This window comes from Hypanus sabinus, chromosome 6, assembly GCF_030144855.1.
Source record: "Hypanus sabinus isolate sHypSab1 chromosome 6, sHypSab1.hap1, whole genome shotgun sequence".
NCBI lineage: Eukaryota > Metazoa > Chordata > Chondrichthyes > Myliobatiformes > Dasyatidae > Hypanus > Hypanus sabinus.
Window position 1 is genome coordinate 77,377,170 of NC_082711.1, and position 16,563 is coordinate 77,393,732.

The 16,563-nt window shown below is 40.5% G+C and overlaps 1 protein-coding gene across 3 annotated transcripts in view; it reads left to right on the forward strand.

Annotated features, from left to right (window-relative positions):
• Nucleotides 1-16,563, forward strand: part of cobl (cordon-bleu WH2 repeat protein) — a 322,888-nt gene that overhangs the window by 42,483 nt on the left and 263,842 nt on the right. Inside the window, exon 1 of one of the 3 annotated variants that reach the window (XM_059972437.1) lies at nt 24-302. The exons of the other annotated variants lie outside the window; for them this stretch is intronic. The gene's annotated coding sequence lies outside the window, so the exon portion shown is untranslated. Of the gene's footprint in view, nt 1-23; nt 303-16,563 lie in introns of those variants that run through there. 3 annotated transcript variants of the gene reach the window in all.

Genomic DNA, 16,563 nt, shown 5'->3' on the forward strand with positions numbered 1-16,563 from the left:
ATTGTAAGGAAGCTTCTAATTGTTTAGTTTCTAGTTGTAAGTGGAAGTCAGTCTTCAGTTCTTAAAACATAAATGCAAAGTATCTTCTTGTGCTTGATTTTAAAGCCAGCAGTGCTGGTTCTCGAACTGATGACTTTCCAAGTGATCATGGCTCTATGTATTTCTGCTGTCATCATGAAGGCTGCACCCTGTATGCAGTGCATCATTGCTCTGATGGCCTGTGTGGATGGTACCTACCCCTTCTGTCAGTCGAGTCTCTCCAGATGGTGTCCATGTTGTCTCACTCAGTTCAAGAATTGACGGTTTGTACCTTTTCATTACATTTGCTATGGTGGTGGACTTTCCTGCCTGGTACGTGGTTTTCACATCCCATGTACCGATATGGACTTTGGTGACAAAGGAGTTGTCAGCTGTGCAGGATCCTGATGGCTTTCCCTGCATTATGTCATGTACTTACTCAGTGATGAGCTTCTTCTCACAAAGTATGGTTGGAGATCATCAATGTTTCTGTATTCCATTGTATCTACTGTACGTTCCCCAGAGCCCTGTTGGCCAGCCTTATCCATTGCCACCTGTCACAGCAGGGACATGGGGTTGGACTTTGAGAGCTTTTTATGAGAGTACTTGTGGCTATTTATAGCCAATAGGGCTTAAGTCTTTCTTTGTGTTTAAAACTTTGTGGTAAGCAAACTCACTGTCATCATAGTCGGTGCCTGACATGGTCATGTTATATCAAAAATATTATCTTAGAAAGAATTATTATTTAGCAGTAATGCAATTCAGAGAGCTGTCAACAAGTGTTGGGGAACTCCACCTAGTACTGTACTATAAAGTGGTCGACATCCTGTTTTCCAGCAGTTCCGCAAACAAATGCTGTACAAAAATGTGGAAATAGCAGAAATATGGTATAATACCCTGACCACTCCTCAAATTGTATAGCAGAAATATGGTATAATACCCTGACCACTCCTCAAATTGTATAGCAGAAATATAGTACCCAAAACACAAAAATAGAACTGCAGATGCTGTGGATCAGATAATACGTACACAACGCTGGAAGAACCCAGCAGGTCAGGCAGCATCCGTGAGAAAAGAGTAGCAAATGTTTCGGGCTGAGACCCTTCATCAGGAATGGGGGGGAAGAGAGGGCCGAAGCCCAGTAATAGAGATAGGGGAGGGGGTAGAGGCCTAGAGGCGCCAGGTGGAAAACCAATCAGAGGAAAGATAAAGAGGGGAGGGGATAAGCATGAAAAAACTGTAGAGATAAAAAAGCAGAAAGTTGAAAGGGGAGAGAGGCAGAGAGGGACCTGGGATAGGGGGAGGGGGAGGAGGAGGGAATTACCGGAAATTGGAGAATTCAATGTTCATACCACCAGGCTGGAGGCTACCCAGACGGTAGATGAGGTGTTGCTCCTCCAACCTGAGTTTGGCCTCATCATGGCAGTAAAGGAGGCCATGCATGGACATATCTAGATGGGAATGAGAGTTGAAGTGGGTGGCAACCGGGAGGTCCTGTCTGTTGTGACGGACGGAGCATAGGTGCTCGACAAAGCAGTCCCCCAATCTGTGTTGGGTCTCACCAATGTAGAGGAGGACGCACCGGGAGCACCGGATGCAATAGACGGTTCCAGCAGACTCGCAGGTGAAGTGTTGCCTCACCTGGAAGGACTGACTGGGGCCCGGAATGGTGATAAGGGGGGAGGTGTGGGGACAGGTGTAGCATTTGCGCTTGCAGGGATAAGTGCCAGGTGGGAGTTCTGTGGGGAGGGATGTATGGACCAGGTAGTTGTGGAGGGAACGATCCCTGCGAAAAGCTGAGAGGGGTAGGGAGGAAAAGATGTGCTTGGTGGTGGGGTCCTGTTGAAGGTGGCGGAAGATGCGGAGGATAATGTGATTGATCCAGAGGCTGGTAGGGTGGTAGGTGAGGACAAGGGGAACCCTGTCCCTGTTGTGGTGACGGGAAGATGGGTTAAGGGCTGAAGTGCGGGAAATGGAGGAGGTGCGGGTGAGGGCACCTTTGATGATGTCAGAAGGGAAACCACGATCCTGAAAGAAAGAGGACATTTGAGAAGTCCTGGAATGGAAAGCCTCATACTGGGAGCAGATGCGGCGGAGACGGAGGAACTGGGAACAGGGAATGGCATTTTTGCATTGGGCTGGGTGGGAAGAGGTATAGTCAAGATAGTTATGGGAGTCAGTGGGTTTGTCGAAGATGTCAGTGGAAAGTCTGTCTCCAGAGATGGAGACCCAGAGGTCAAGAAAGGGAAGAGAAGTGTCCGAGATGGACCAAGTGAATTTAAGGGCTGGGTGAAAGTTAGAAGCAAAATTGATGAAATTGACTAGCTCAGCATGGGTGCAGGAAGCAGCACCAATGTAGTCGTCAATGTAGCAGAGGAAATGTTGGGGAGTGGTGCCAGTATAGATTTGGAGCATAGACTGTTCCACATAACCCACAAAGAGGCAGGCACAGCTGGGACCCATATGAATGCCCATGGCTATGCCCTTGATCTGGAGAAGGTGGGAAGAACCAAATGAGAAGTTATTCAGAGTTAGAACAAGCTCCGCCAACCGGAGGAGTGTGTGGGTGCTGGGGAACTGGTGGGGTCTGTTATCCAAAAAGTAGCGGAGGGCTTTGAGGCCTTCTTGATGGGGGATGGAGGAGTATAAGGATTGAACATCCATGGTAACAATGAAGTGGTTGGGGCCAGGGAACTGGAAGTTATTGAAGAGGTGAAGGGCATGGGATGTAGGTGGGGAGAGACTGAACTATGGGGAATAAAATGGAGTCCAGGTAGGCAGACACAAGTTCAGTGGGGCAGGAGCAGGCTGAAACTATGGATCTGCCGGGACAGTCAGGCTTGTGGGTCTTGGGGAGGAGGTAAAACCGAGCAGTGTGGGGTGTGGGAATTATGAGTTTTTTGGCTGAGGGAGGAAGGTGTCCAGAGTCGATGAGGGTCCTTCCAGGTGAGGCAACACTTCACCTGCAAGTCTGCTGGAGTCATCTATTGCATCCAGTGCTCCCGGTGCGGCCTCCTCTACGTCGGTGAGACCTGACACATCATCGAGGTCCTACGCTCCATCCGTCACAATAGACAGGACCTCCTGGTTGCCACCCACTTCAACTCTGCCTCTCATTCCCATCTAGTTATGTCCATACATGGCCTCCTCTACCCCCTCCCCTATCTCTATTACTGGGCTTCGGCCCTCTCTTCCCCCCCATTCCTGATGAAGGGTCTTGGCCCGAAACATTGGCTACTCTTTTCTCACGGATGCTGCCTGACCCGCTGGGTTCTTCCAGCATTGTGTACGTATTCTTTATAATACCCTGACTACCGTACTCCTTACATTGAATATGATGAATATTTTATTCTTCAATCATAAATTGGAATGATGAAGAGTAAGTTGTAGATTAGACAGACCTAACCATGTTCTATGACCTGCTGTGCTCAGACCATCACAATTTGTACCAGACCCTAACAATGTAACAACAATCTGTGTGGAGAAAATAAATTTGCTCTTTTTTAGCTCTTTTGTTGGACCATATGGTTATATGATAGAACCTTGCGACCCATATCTTAATCGCAAATCATGAGAATATTGTGTATTCCTTAAAAGCATGTGTGAGGTAGCGCCCACAGCAGTAACCCCTAGAGGTACTAATGAAGCCTGGAGAACAGATGCTTGGAAACATTTGCTGGAATTACTAAAAAGTTTGAAGATGTCCAGTAAAAGAATACAGGAACTTGTTACTGTATAGGGAGCCACTGTTGCTTCCCCAGTACAAACTTCCCATCATGTTTTTGGATTTTAGACTATTCAAAGCTTGCAATCTGTATGCAAAATGTTTCCAGCTACTGATGAAGGAATTCTGAAGAATGTTCTTCAGGAATGCTGGAAGTTACAGCCCTATTGAGCCAGTCAAACTCACCAATGTATTCAGCAATTATTAATGTTATTTTCCATAGCCTTAGCACCACCTCCACATGAATATGGAAATCCATATGATATATGTGTGGCTTTATAAACAAATAAATGGTGCAAATGTCTGCAGGGTTCTTGGTACTATATTGAGTAAAATAATCAAACACTGGAGCTTAACAGAAGAATCAGATTCAGGTTGATTATCACCGGCATGTGACATGATATTTGTTGACTTAGTAGCAGCAGTTCAATGCAATACATAATCTAGCAGAGAGAGCAAAAAATAATAAATAAAATAAAAAATAAAAATAAACAAGTAAATCAATTATGTATGTAATTTAAAATGTGCAAAAACAGAAAGACTGTATATTAAAAAAAAGTGAGGTAGTATCCAAAGCTTAAATATCCATTTAGGAATCGGATTGCAGAGGGGAAGAAGCTGTTCCTGAATCGCTGAGTGTGTGCCTTTAGGCTTCTGTATCTCCTACCTGATGGTAACAGTGAGAACAGGGCATGCCCTGGGTGCTGGAGGTCCTTAATAATGGACACTGCTTCTCTGAGACACCGCTCCCTGAAGATGTCCTGGGTACTTTGTAGGCTAGTGCCCAAAATGGAGCTGACTAGATTTATAACCATCTGTAGCTTCTTCCAGTCCTGTGCGGTAGCCCCTCCACACCAAACAGTGATGCAGCCTGTCAGAATGCTTTCCATGGTATAACTATAGAAGTTTTTGAGTGTATTTGTTCACATGCCAAATTTCTTCAAACTCCTAATAAAGTATAGCTGCTGTTTTGCCTTCTTTCTGACTACATCAATATGTTGGGGCCATGTTAGATCCTCAGAGATCTTGACACTCAGGAACTTGAAGCTGCTCACTCTTTCCACTTCTGATCCCTCTATGAAGATTGATACGTGCTCCATCATCTTACTTTTCCTGAAGTCCACAATCAGCTCTTTCGTCTTACTGATACTGAGTGCCAGGTTGTTGCTGCAGCACCATTCCACTAGTTGGCATATCTCACTCCTGTACGCCCTCTTGTCATAACCTGAGATTCTACCAACAATGGTTGTATCATCAGCAAATTTATAGATGGTATTTAAGCTATGCCTAGTGATGCACCATCAATAACTCTCTGAGACGAGAGGCGAAATATCGGCTTTTATTGACTGGAAGAAAGAACAAGCAGTAGTTGACCACCATAGTACATCATGGAGACTGAGGGCAGGGCTCAGGCCTCAACCGCCTTTATACCGGGGTCTGTGGGAGGAGCCACGGTCAGTGGTCTGCAGGGGGGGGCGTGTCCAGACAGGTATATGTAGTTCACCACACCTAGCCACACAGTCATGTGTATATAGAGAGTAGAGCAGTGGGCTAAGCACACACCCCTGAGCTGTGCCAGTGTTGATCATCAGCGAGGAGGATATCTTATCACCAATCCACACAGACTGTGGTCTTCTGGTTAGGAAGTTATCTTATCACCAATCCACACAGACTGTGGTCTTCTGGTTAGGAAGTCGAGGATCCAGTTACAGATGGAGGTACAGAGGCCCAGGTTCTGCAACTTCTCCATCAGGATTGTGGGAATGATGGCTGAGCTATAGTCGATGAACAGCATCCTGATGTAGGTGTTTGTGCTGTCCAGGTGGTCTAAAGCCATGTGGCGAGCCACTTAGATTGTGCCTGCCATTGACCTATTGTGGCGATAGGCAAATTGCAATGGGTCCAGGTCCTTGCTGAGGCAGGAGTTCAGTCTTGTCAGAACTAATCTCTCAAAGTATTTTCATCACTGTCGATGTGAGTGCTACCGGGTGATAGTCATTAAGGCAGCCCACATTATTCTTCTTAGGCTCTGGTATAATTGCTGCTTTCTTGAAGCAAGTGGGAACTTTGCCCATAGCAGTGAGAGGTTGAAAATGTACTTGAATACTCCCACTTGTTGGTTGGCACAGGTTTTCAGAACCTTACCAGGTACTCTATGGGGACCTTCTGCCTTGTGTGGGTTATAAGATCAGCCTACAAGATCAGAGAACAAATGGCAAGGGCAGATTGAGACCTAGTTCATTATATAATGTTACCCCCCTATCCTAGTGAAAACCTCTGCACCATGTGTGGAATAGCTTTTAATTGACTCTCCATCTATGAATTATTTCAGGTTGTTGAAGAGATCCTGTGCACCCACATAGTGGTAGCAGGATTACCATTGATTCCAATATAAGGGCAATGAAGTTTCAGCTCAGGGTCCTCCCCTTTTCCCTCTCAAGGGAATGTAGGGTCAGTAGCTGAGTCATCAAACCAACCTTATTCCTCAGGTTGATCACATTCACTACATACTCCTACAACAGCCCCTCAGCAAGGAAGATATAATCATCAAACCAAAAAAGTTCTCTGGAGATTGCCTGTCTTAGGAAGAGATATTCACCACAACTCAGATGGTTAAACCATGATATAAGGTATAAGCCATGATCTTTAGCTCAATCCCTTTTCTTTGCAGGCGAAAGTCTAAGACCAAGGTACTAATTGTGGGACAGAGGGAGTATTCAGATGCCCACCAATATCATGGAGATGAGTCTGAAACCGAGCACACAGAAGGCTGCATCCTTCACCCTCTAAATATACAAAGGGAAAGGGACCATTTCAAATGTCTGCTCCTTCCCCTGTAGTAGGGGAATGAAAATGTGAAGGAAAAGGCTCATATTAATGGAATAAAAACTGCATAGAAGATTTTAGCAACAGTTTTAGTCAAAATGCTCTATAAGATGAACAGGATACAGGCATACCTGCTCTTGCCTTGTCAAAGCTTGTATTTTAGGCAAATTCAACCCTGCCATTTTGATAAAGCAATAGTCATTACAAGAAATGTTTCCATGGACTGACTTGTAAAGAAGTGTAGGCCTTGCATAGATCTAGTCAATGGCGTCAGATCACACCCATTTCATGAAACTGACAGGCAGAGGCTATGTGATTAACATTTAAAAATATCTCAGCTCTATCGCACAGAAGTAAATTTCCTAAGTATGACAATTACCAGTCAGGGAGTTGGTTTAACCCCTCAATTTAGACAAAACATTATCCAAAGACCCTAAAAACCTTTGAATCTTAGACAAACTGAATTAATGCTAGAGCTTTCTATGCTGACTGCTCAATTGTTAAAATAGTTGTAAACTGGAAAAGTTAAGAGCCTTTTGTTTTTGCCCCACAAAATTATGAGGCTCAAGAGAAACTGATGAATGCAGTTTACCAAGCAATAGACCCTGGACAAAAGGCCTAACAATATCTCTTGTTCTGCAAATTCATGCTTCTCCAAAAACTGCTGTAGCCATCCGCTATAATGAGGGAGGAGAAACGTAAGCTCGTATACACTATGCCTCATATAATTTCACCCCAACAGAACAGAAATTTACTGCCTCAGAGCAATCTTTTACTATGGTATTCCATAGCCCTATTGAAGTAAGACTACTGCAAGGTGCCAAAACAATTACAGGTAGAGTACCCCTTATCCAAAATTTCAAAATCCAAAACCACTGAAATCCAAATGTCTTGACATTTGAAATGGTCCCTTTCCCTTAGAGGGTGAAGGATGGGGCAGGTCTGCTGTTGTTAGTTGTTGTTTAACAGCTGGTTCAGGTATTCTCCTGATGCTACCATGCTGCTTTTGTTAACCTGCATATATTTTCATTCTATTAATGCTATGTAATATTCACAAATAGAAAATTCCACAAGGTGCTGGGAAGGTTCTCAGTCAATGCACAGGTCTCTGCTCTACACAGACAGTTCTGAGAAGTGACTTCACGTATGTAATGAACAGAAATTTATGAAAAATAGTAAAACGCTGCATAGAGCGAGAAATAAAGATTCAATCTTGTATCATTAGCATTAGTGCTTAACTGTATGCTGATCATGAAACAAGCAAAGATCTATCAGGACAAACTGGAAATTGAAGGTGATTGTGAATATTCAGCAGGCTGGTTGCAGAAATTTAAGAAAAGGCACCGCATTAAATATTTAAAGCATCTGCTGATCATGAAAATCTAGTACCAGAACAAGTCTACAATGAAGATTGTTTTTATACATTAAATTTTTAAATTGTTGCTGATGAAAACCTAGCACCAGAACAATACTGATTGTTTTTAGCGCTTACATAAAACCTTTAAAAAAATTAAATACAAGTACTGTATTGTAAGTTGTAATCAAAACACGGCTTTGTAGGGGGAGACTGAAAGCCTGGTGTCGTTAGTTATTGTTTAACAGCTGGTTCAGGTATTCTCCTGATGCTACTGTGCTGCTTTTGTTAACCTGCATATATTATATTTTCATTATATTAATGCTATGTAATGTTCTTTACTTTTAAGTACATATGTGTGATGAACAAGTGTAAGATAAAGACTGCTTACTGGTAACACACTCAATCAGAGTCAGTAATGATGGCAGTCCCAAGCTATCTTATTACATATTCCAAAATCTGAAAAAAATCTGGAACACCTTTGGCCCCAAGCATTCTGGATAAGGGATACTCAAAGTGTATTATACAAACAATGTTTGTGTCTTTAAAATATGATAATAAATTACCAATGAATGAACAGAGAGCTACCATAGGTAGATGTGGTGAATGGCAAGTACTTTTACAAAGCGACATCTTATAATTCCTGAGACCTGGGACTTACAATCCTTCCCTATCATGGAAGATGCAAAACCATCTTCTCTATGACCTAATGTAGCATGACATCATTAAAGCACTATTTTCAAATATGGGATTCTGATGGATTAGCAATGAAAATCCACAAAGATGGATTCACTATAATTCTTGCTTCTAATTATAAAAGAAAACCTTTGATCAGAAACTGAATTTGAACCTCATGAGATGCAAACATGTCCTTTAGGAAATCAAACAGTTTAATTTGCAGACTGAAACCCTTGAATTATGTCTCAAACATGTAAATAAAACATAACCAGCCTTAATCTATAATATCTAATTATGTTAGGAATGAATAGAAAGAGACTTTCCCATCTGGTTACCTCCCAAATAGAGAGTACACAGAGGTAAACTGCTTCCACATTTGTCAACTTGGAAGGATATTTATGAATTATTATTGACTAGCCCATTTGTACAGGTGTTACACGTTCCAGGACATACTACAGGCCTCTTACACAGCTATGGTAATAAACTAGCCAATAAGGAAGTAAAACAAGCTGTTGAGATGGCTTTTACCATAGTAAGGAAGGCCATGGTTTTGGTATTAACCAGGTAACAAACAAAAATTAACCCAGATGATGTTTTTAGAATTCTCCTAGATATTATTAAGTCCAATTTCAAAAGGATTTCCAACACTGTACAGATATGAAACTGATGGTGAAGGTAAGGCTTGGGTATGCCACTCTAAAAGAAATAAATACATCCTACACACAATTGGAAGCACTGATTCAAGCAGCCCACCAAAGATTCAGATACAATCATGCTGGCATACAAGCCAATCATGAGAAGTTAGCCATGTTATACTGGTGGCTGTACATGTTGAGTGATTGTAAGTGATTCATTGCAAATTGTAAAGAATGTAAGAATGTCCAACCTGTTATAAAGAAGCAGTCACAAGACCTCCTCCTATAAGACAAACAAATCCAATGCAGGTGGGGCAAATTAATTACACAGGCCTATTTCTGGCATAGCAAGGCAGCCCACCTGCTCAGAAACCTAATTAGTATATACATCTGATAATTGATCTTTGTATAGTACATATGTGATTAGTCTTCATGACTTCTTGTAGTGAGATTGCAACCACCAAAACTCCATAGTCCTGTATACTGACACCCCCATGTGCCAACGTGTCAACCAAGGGTCTTCCTTCAGTGGTAAAGGCTTTCAAGCCCTGTGTGAATAAACAGCATTCAAGTGGCGTACAGCACCCCATCCAGCAACAATCAAGTAGTATGGTGGATTGAAGGAATCAAGAGATGATACCAGAACTGACAAGACTCGAGAGGCAAAGTAGGCTATACTTGTCCGTGAAGTACAACTGTCTGTAAACAATATGCTAATTGAAAAAAATGTAAGTACACAAGAAAGTTACACCATATTTTTAAATATATAATGTTCACCCTAAATACACCTCTAATCACTAACACAACCAAGTATCACACACACCTAATACAACTTCCCTCAAAAAATTGAGATAGTTTATGAAAAAGCAAAAGAACCTGACAAGCAAGTTTGGATGCCACATAATGTGGACTGGATCCAAGGAAAGGAATTGCTTAAAAATAGTTCCGATCTTAGTTTCTGTCCTGGATGAATACCTCCTTTCCTCATTATCCAGCTTATCAATGATAGGGCTGTGGTAATCAAGCCAGAAGGGGAAACAAATCTGTAAGTAAACTGTCTCCATAGACAATATCAAACCTGGCCCAGCAAGATTTATTGCACCAAATGAGTGGAATCCTTAATATTAGACAGGTACTTGGATCCACCACAAAACCCCTGTACCCTGATGGGAAGGGGAGGGGTAGGTGAGATGTATTGAAAACATAAAACACATGTTTAGATCTGAAAATAAATGAAAAATTCCTATTCATTTGAGAAAGATCTCAAAGATACATTGCTCGGGGATAATACATCCTGAATGCTTTGGTGTTTTCGGAGTAAGACAGACTCAAACTCCAGGAAGAAGTGTTGTTTTTGTTGTATTTTAATTTTAATAATTGTGTTTATAATAATATTGTTCAATTTTGCCTTTCTTATCATTTGCTTTTCCACAGATGAAGTCACATTTACTACAGAAATTGTCTCATCGGGCTCAGACACCTCTAAAACTTAATGTCTCAAAAAATTTTATTAAAAAGAGTTCTGTGGGTAATGATGATTCTGATTTAAACATCACTAACTGGCCCTTACCTCTTGGTTATTTGTGAACTAATACTATGAAACTCTTAATTCTTGCTTCTGGCAACACATTTCCTCATGAGGGGTCAGAAATGGAAAGGGTGAGCAGTTTCTTGCGTGTCAACATCTCTAAGGATCTATTCTGGGTCGAACATTTTGATGCAATTACAAAGAATTGGCAGTGGCTATATTTTGTTATGATTTGAGGAAAATTGGTACGTCACCAAAGGCACTCAACAAAATTCCACAGATGTACCGTGGAGAGCATTCAAACTGTTTGCAACACCACCTGGTAAAGAGGGGCCACTGCACAGGATTGGAAAAAGAGGCAGAAACTTGTAAACCCAGCCAGTTCCAGCATGGGCACGAGCCTCATCAGCATCCCAAATACCTTCAAAATGCGACGCCTCAAAAATGTGGCGTCCATCATTTGGGCCCCCCATCATCCAGGACCTGCCATCAAGGAGGAGATTCAGGAGCCTGAAGACACAAATTAAGGTATTTCAGGATCAGCTTCTTCCTCTTGGTCATCAGATTTCTGAATGGAGAATGAACCCACGAACACTACCTCATTATTTTTCCCCCTTTTTGCAATAATTTAATTATTTTTAGTATTAATGCTTATTGTAATTTATAGTTTTTATTATTACAAATTGCAATGTACTTCTGCCACAAAACAACAAATTTTATGATATATGCTGGTGATATTAAACCTGATTCTGATTCTGGCAAAATTATTGTTCCCATCTACTTAAACATTCACTCTGACCACATTTCAGATAGATGCATGGAAAGGCAATGAATCACTTGTAAAAATAACTAATAGCACCCTAACAAAACTGGAAGATTCCAGCCCAGATATTGAAGGTAAACTACAAGAGGAATCCTATTTTTTAATGAAGACTTATACATTAGACCAATTCTTATTGCACTTTCTCTTTATAGCCAATATCATACTGTATCAGCATACTATTTTTCAGCATACTTACTGAAAGTATGTCCAATTATAGCTACTATTCCGCTGCATTGTTAAATATCAAGATAATGACAATTTTAAGCATTTCTGTGTTATGTTTCAAGTGGTTCAGCGAAGCCCTTGATCTGAGTGTTTGCATGGAAGGGTAAGATGGAAAGGTACAATAAAGCAGAAGCAAAGGTAAAACAAAAACATTTCCTCCCTGTTCAGCTGTAGTTCATAAATCCAATCAGCCTTTTAGAGATTTTAGTCCCATAGACTATTGTATCTAGCCAGATTTTCTCTTTGCTGTTAATTAAACCATTGCTAATAGTTTGTGCCATGGTGCGAATAATACCTTAAAATGAAAATTATTTGAGAACTACTGGTTTATTACAAATTTATTTATATTGCAAATAGACTTTGACTACACTGGAGCGCAAAGATTTTGCTTCCTGAATACTTTTGGATGTATACTATGAATTTTAGTCTGCTGATTGTGAAAATCACCATGAAATTTCCCAACCATGTCCCTTTATTTTAAATTGCCTGTATTTCTTATTTCAATTCATTATTCAAGTCATTATGCAACCCCTAGATGCCAAGATTAAGGAAAGCATCAATGACAGGCAATAGTTTTTGTTTTACTTCTGTGAGCACATAAAACCTTCCAACCACAAGCAGATCAGTTATTGATATGCTAACTGATATAATCCATTGTTCTGCAAGCTTCCTTGAACTAAGCAACTTCAGAGTCAACTAATCTGTTTGAAACAACCTATTGTCTTATACTACATCTTGAGTAGTAATAAAGCAGGTGTAGTGACTACCATTTGGTTTCACAAACAGAGCATCTGCTAAATACTGAGCTTGTTTGAAAAACTCTTTTAACTTCAAGCTGATTACTGGCTTACATTTACTTTTTAAAAACTGAGGACTGACTTCTATTTACAATCAGAAACTAAATAAACTGTTAATTGGAAATTTATTTACAACTGTTTGTGATCTGACATGTGTCAGGTGTTGTGTTTAGAAAGCAAGGTTAGCAAAAACCCAAGAACAATGCTTGGAGTTTTGCTAAGAGAAGATTTCTAACCTAGTTTCTCTCTACCAGTATCAGCTTTGAGATCAAGGCTCCTCTTGGGAACTCCAGTATATAATCAATGCTAGAAAAGGTTCTTTTCGCTTCCCCCGATCTGATGCTCAAAGCACTCATTGAGTTCTTTTCAATATAGGGGTTTCTGTAAGATTTTCACTTCAGCATATTCATGTCCTCAATCTCAGCTGCACGCATCTCCCAAATCTCACAGGACTGTTGCCATTATAATTTTCCATAAACACGCAACAATGTTGCATCAATGTCCATATTAATTGTTCTTTAAGATCTTCTTCCCACTTCCTTGATACAAACTCAAATCACTGTCTGTCACTGTTAGCTCAACAGGTCAGCTCACAATGTCTTTCAATAAGTTGAACTTTGTTCATCTCTTTCACAGGACTGCTTGCATTGCTTTCAATGCAGTGCACTTAACTTAGGTTTCCAGAAAAACAAGTCTTGTAAACAAGTTACTGATCATGTATCACTGTCTTTTTTTTTGCCTAAAGATTAACAATCTCACACTTTAGTTACACTGGACAACATTTTTTTTTCAAAGTGTGTTGCTTACTCAGAATTTTTTTTGGTTATGATAGACCACCTGAAGCTAAACACAAATATAATTTCGGATTACTTGTGTCACAAAGGAATTTGGAGAAACAAGAAATTAGCGTCAATTGAATATAGATGCAAAGTATATTTATTATCAAAGAATGTATATACACTTTAAGATTTGTTTGTTTACAGGCAGCCACAAAGCAAGAACCTGAAGAACCCAATTTAAAAAAAAAGGAAAGACCATTACAATTGCGCTAAGAGGGCAAAAACACACGCGTCATGCAAACAACAGGAGCAAATGACAAAATATGATGTATTTAATTGCATGGTGTTGCTGATGCTTTGCAAAAGTTCAACTAAGCTAAAACTGTTTTGTTGATGATTTTAGTTAATACTCAGTGTCTATGGCTTCTTGCTTAAGTGTCCAACAATAATCAGCCAGTATTGATGGATGCCCTGATGCTATTTCTCCATGACCGCAATGTCCTGGTGAAACTTTTCACCATGCTTGTCACAGCGCCAAGATTTGCAGGAAAGAAGCCTAAATGGGAATACAGAAAATGAACCTTTATTGGCATGTTGCTCTTCATGGTTTTGTATGCTTGAAGCATGTTGTCAACCTGCTGCATGTAGTTTGGTGCTCTGTAGTTGAACAACAATGTTTACAGCCTTAGTTGATGTATATGTTTTGGAAAATGCTTTGAGACTTTACGTTAGGATATCTGAGGAAATATATGCTTGAAAAGTCATGCAAGTGGGAGAGAAAGGGTATAAGTGTTGAGAGCAATTCAGGCCTATTAGGCATGGGGCAAGGAACATCAAGAATAAACAAGGGGTGAACTGGAATACATTCCTCCAGCTTTAGTTTCTGCAACTGATGTCTTCTTTGTCTGCAACTTACTGGTGTATCTTTTCAGTCGATAGGAGTTGTATTACACCTAAACAAGGGAGACTACAACGGGATGAGGGAGGAGTTGGATAGTGTAGACTGGGAACACAGACTATCTGTGGGACAGTTGAGGAACAGTGGAAAACTTCCAAACTGATTTTTCACAGTGATCAACAAAAGTATATTCCAGTTTAAAACAAGGACAGTAAGGGTGGGGTGAGCTAGCCATGGATAACTAAGGAAATAAAGGAAGGAATTAAACTAAAAGCTTGTGCGTAAAAAGTTGTCAAGAATAGTAGGAAATTGGAAGAATGGGAAACTTTAAAAAGCAACAAAGAGCCACTAAGTGAGCAATAAAGAAAGGGAAGATAGATTATGAAAATAAATTAGCACAAAATATAAAAACAGACAGCAAAAGTTTTTATAATCATATAAAGCAAAAATGGGTGGCTAAAGTGAACATAGGTCCCTTGGAGGATGAGAAGAAGGAATTAATATTGGGTAATGAGGAAATGGCCAATGCTTTGAATGACTATTTGTGTCAGTCTTCACCGTGGAGGACAGGTATAACATGCCAAAGCGAGATATTGTGGATGCGATGGAAGATGATGACCTCAACATAATAGCTATTACTAAAGAGGTACTGCTGAACAAACTTGGTTAAAGATACAGGTCCCCTGGTCCAGATAGAATGCATCCCAGGGTACTGAAAGAGATGGCAGAGGTTGCAGTAGAGGTTTTGGTGATAATTTACCAATCTGGACTCTGGGCAGGCCCTGGCAGATTGGAAGAAGGTGAATGTCATGCTACAGTTCAAAGAAGGATGTAGGCAAATGGCAGGTAACTATAGGCCAATTATTTTGATATTTGTAGTTGGAAAAATGCTTGAAGCTATCATTAAAGAAGAAATAGCGAGGCAGTCGGAAAGAAATGAATTCATCATGCATATGTAGGTCCTGTTTGACAAACTTACTGAAGTTGTTTGAGAATATAATGAATGCAGTGGATAGTGAGGGACAGATGGATGTTATTTACTTGGATTTCCAGAAGGCATTTGATAAGGTGCCACAAAAAAGACTTATCCATAAGATAAGGCCCACAACTGTTCATGATATATTAATGATCTGGAAGAGGGGATCAAGTGTAGTGTGACACTAAATTGAGTGGAAATCAAATTGTGCAGAGGATATGGAGACCCTGCACAGAGTTACAGATAGGTTAAGTGAATGGGAAAGGGTCTGGCAGATGGCGTACAATGTTGGTAAATGCAAGGTCATCCACTTTGGAAGGAAAAATGGAAGATCAGATTATTATTTAAATCATGAAAGATTGTAGCATGCTGCTGTGTAGAATCGCAAAAGATTGGTTCGTAGGTGCAGCAAGCAATCAATGAAGCAAACAGAATGTTGGCCTTCATTGCTAGAGGGATTGAATTTAAGAGCAGGGAGGTTATGCTGCAACTGTACAGGGTACTGGTGAGACCACACCTGGAGTACTGTGTGCAGTTCTGGTCTCCATACTTGAGGAAGGATATACTGACTTTGGAGGCAATGCAAAGGAGATTCACCAGGTTGATTCCAGAGATGAGTGGGTTAGACAATGAAGAGAGATTGACTCACCTGGGACCGTTCTTGCTGGAAATCAGAAGAATGAGAGGAGATCTTATAGAAACATATAAAATTATGAAAGGGATGGATAAAATAAAGGCAAGGAAGTTGTTTCCACTGGTAGGTGAGACTAGAACTAGGGGTCATAGCCTCAAAATTTGGGAGAGTAGATTTAAGATAGAGATGAGGAGGAATGTTTTTTCCCAAAGAGTGGTGAATCTGTGGAATTCTCTGCCCAACTGAAGCAGTGGAGGCTACCTCAGTAAACATATTCAAGACAAGGTTTCATAGTAGGGGAATTAAGGATTATGGGGAAAAGGCGGGTAGGTGGAGATGAGTCCATGGCCAGATCAGCCTTGATCTTATTGAATGGTGGAGCAGGTTCAACGGACCAGATGGCCTACTCCTGCTTCTATTCCTTATGTTCTTATGTTCTATCTACCTTTATTTTGAAAATCCTTTGAGTTTAAGAAATGATTTATGCTTTATGCTTTATCTTTTATGATTTATGCTAAATGCTTTGTATTTTAGAAATGGTTCATAATTTGAATTTTTATTATGTTTCAATACATTAATTCAGTAATTGAAGATAGGATAGAAATTCTCTGTGAGAAGTGGAAAATAGTTAAGAAGGAAATCCTCTGAGTTTTAAATAATTTTTATGA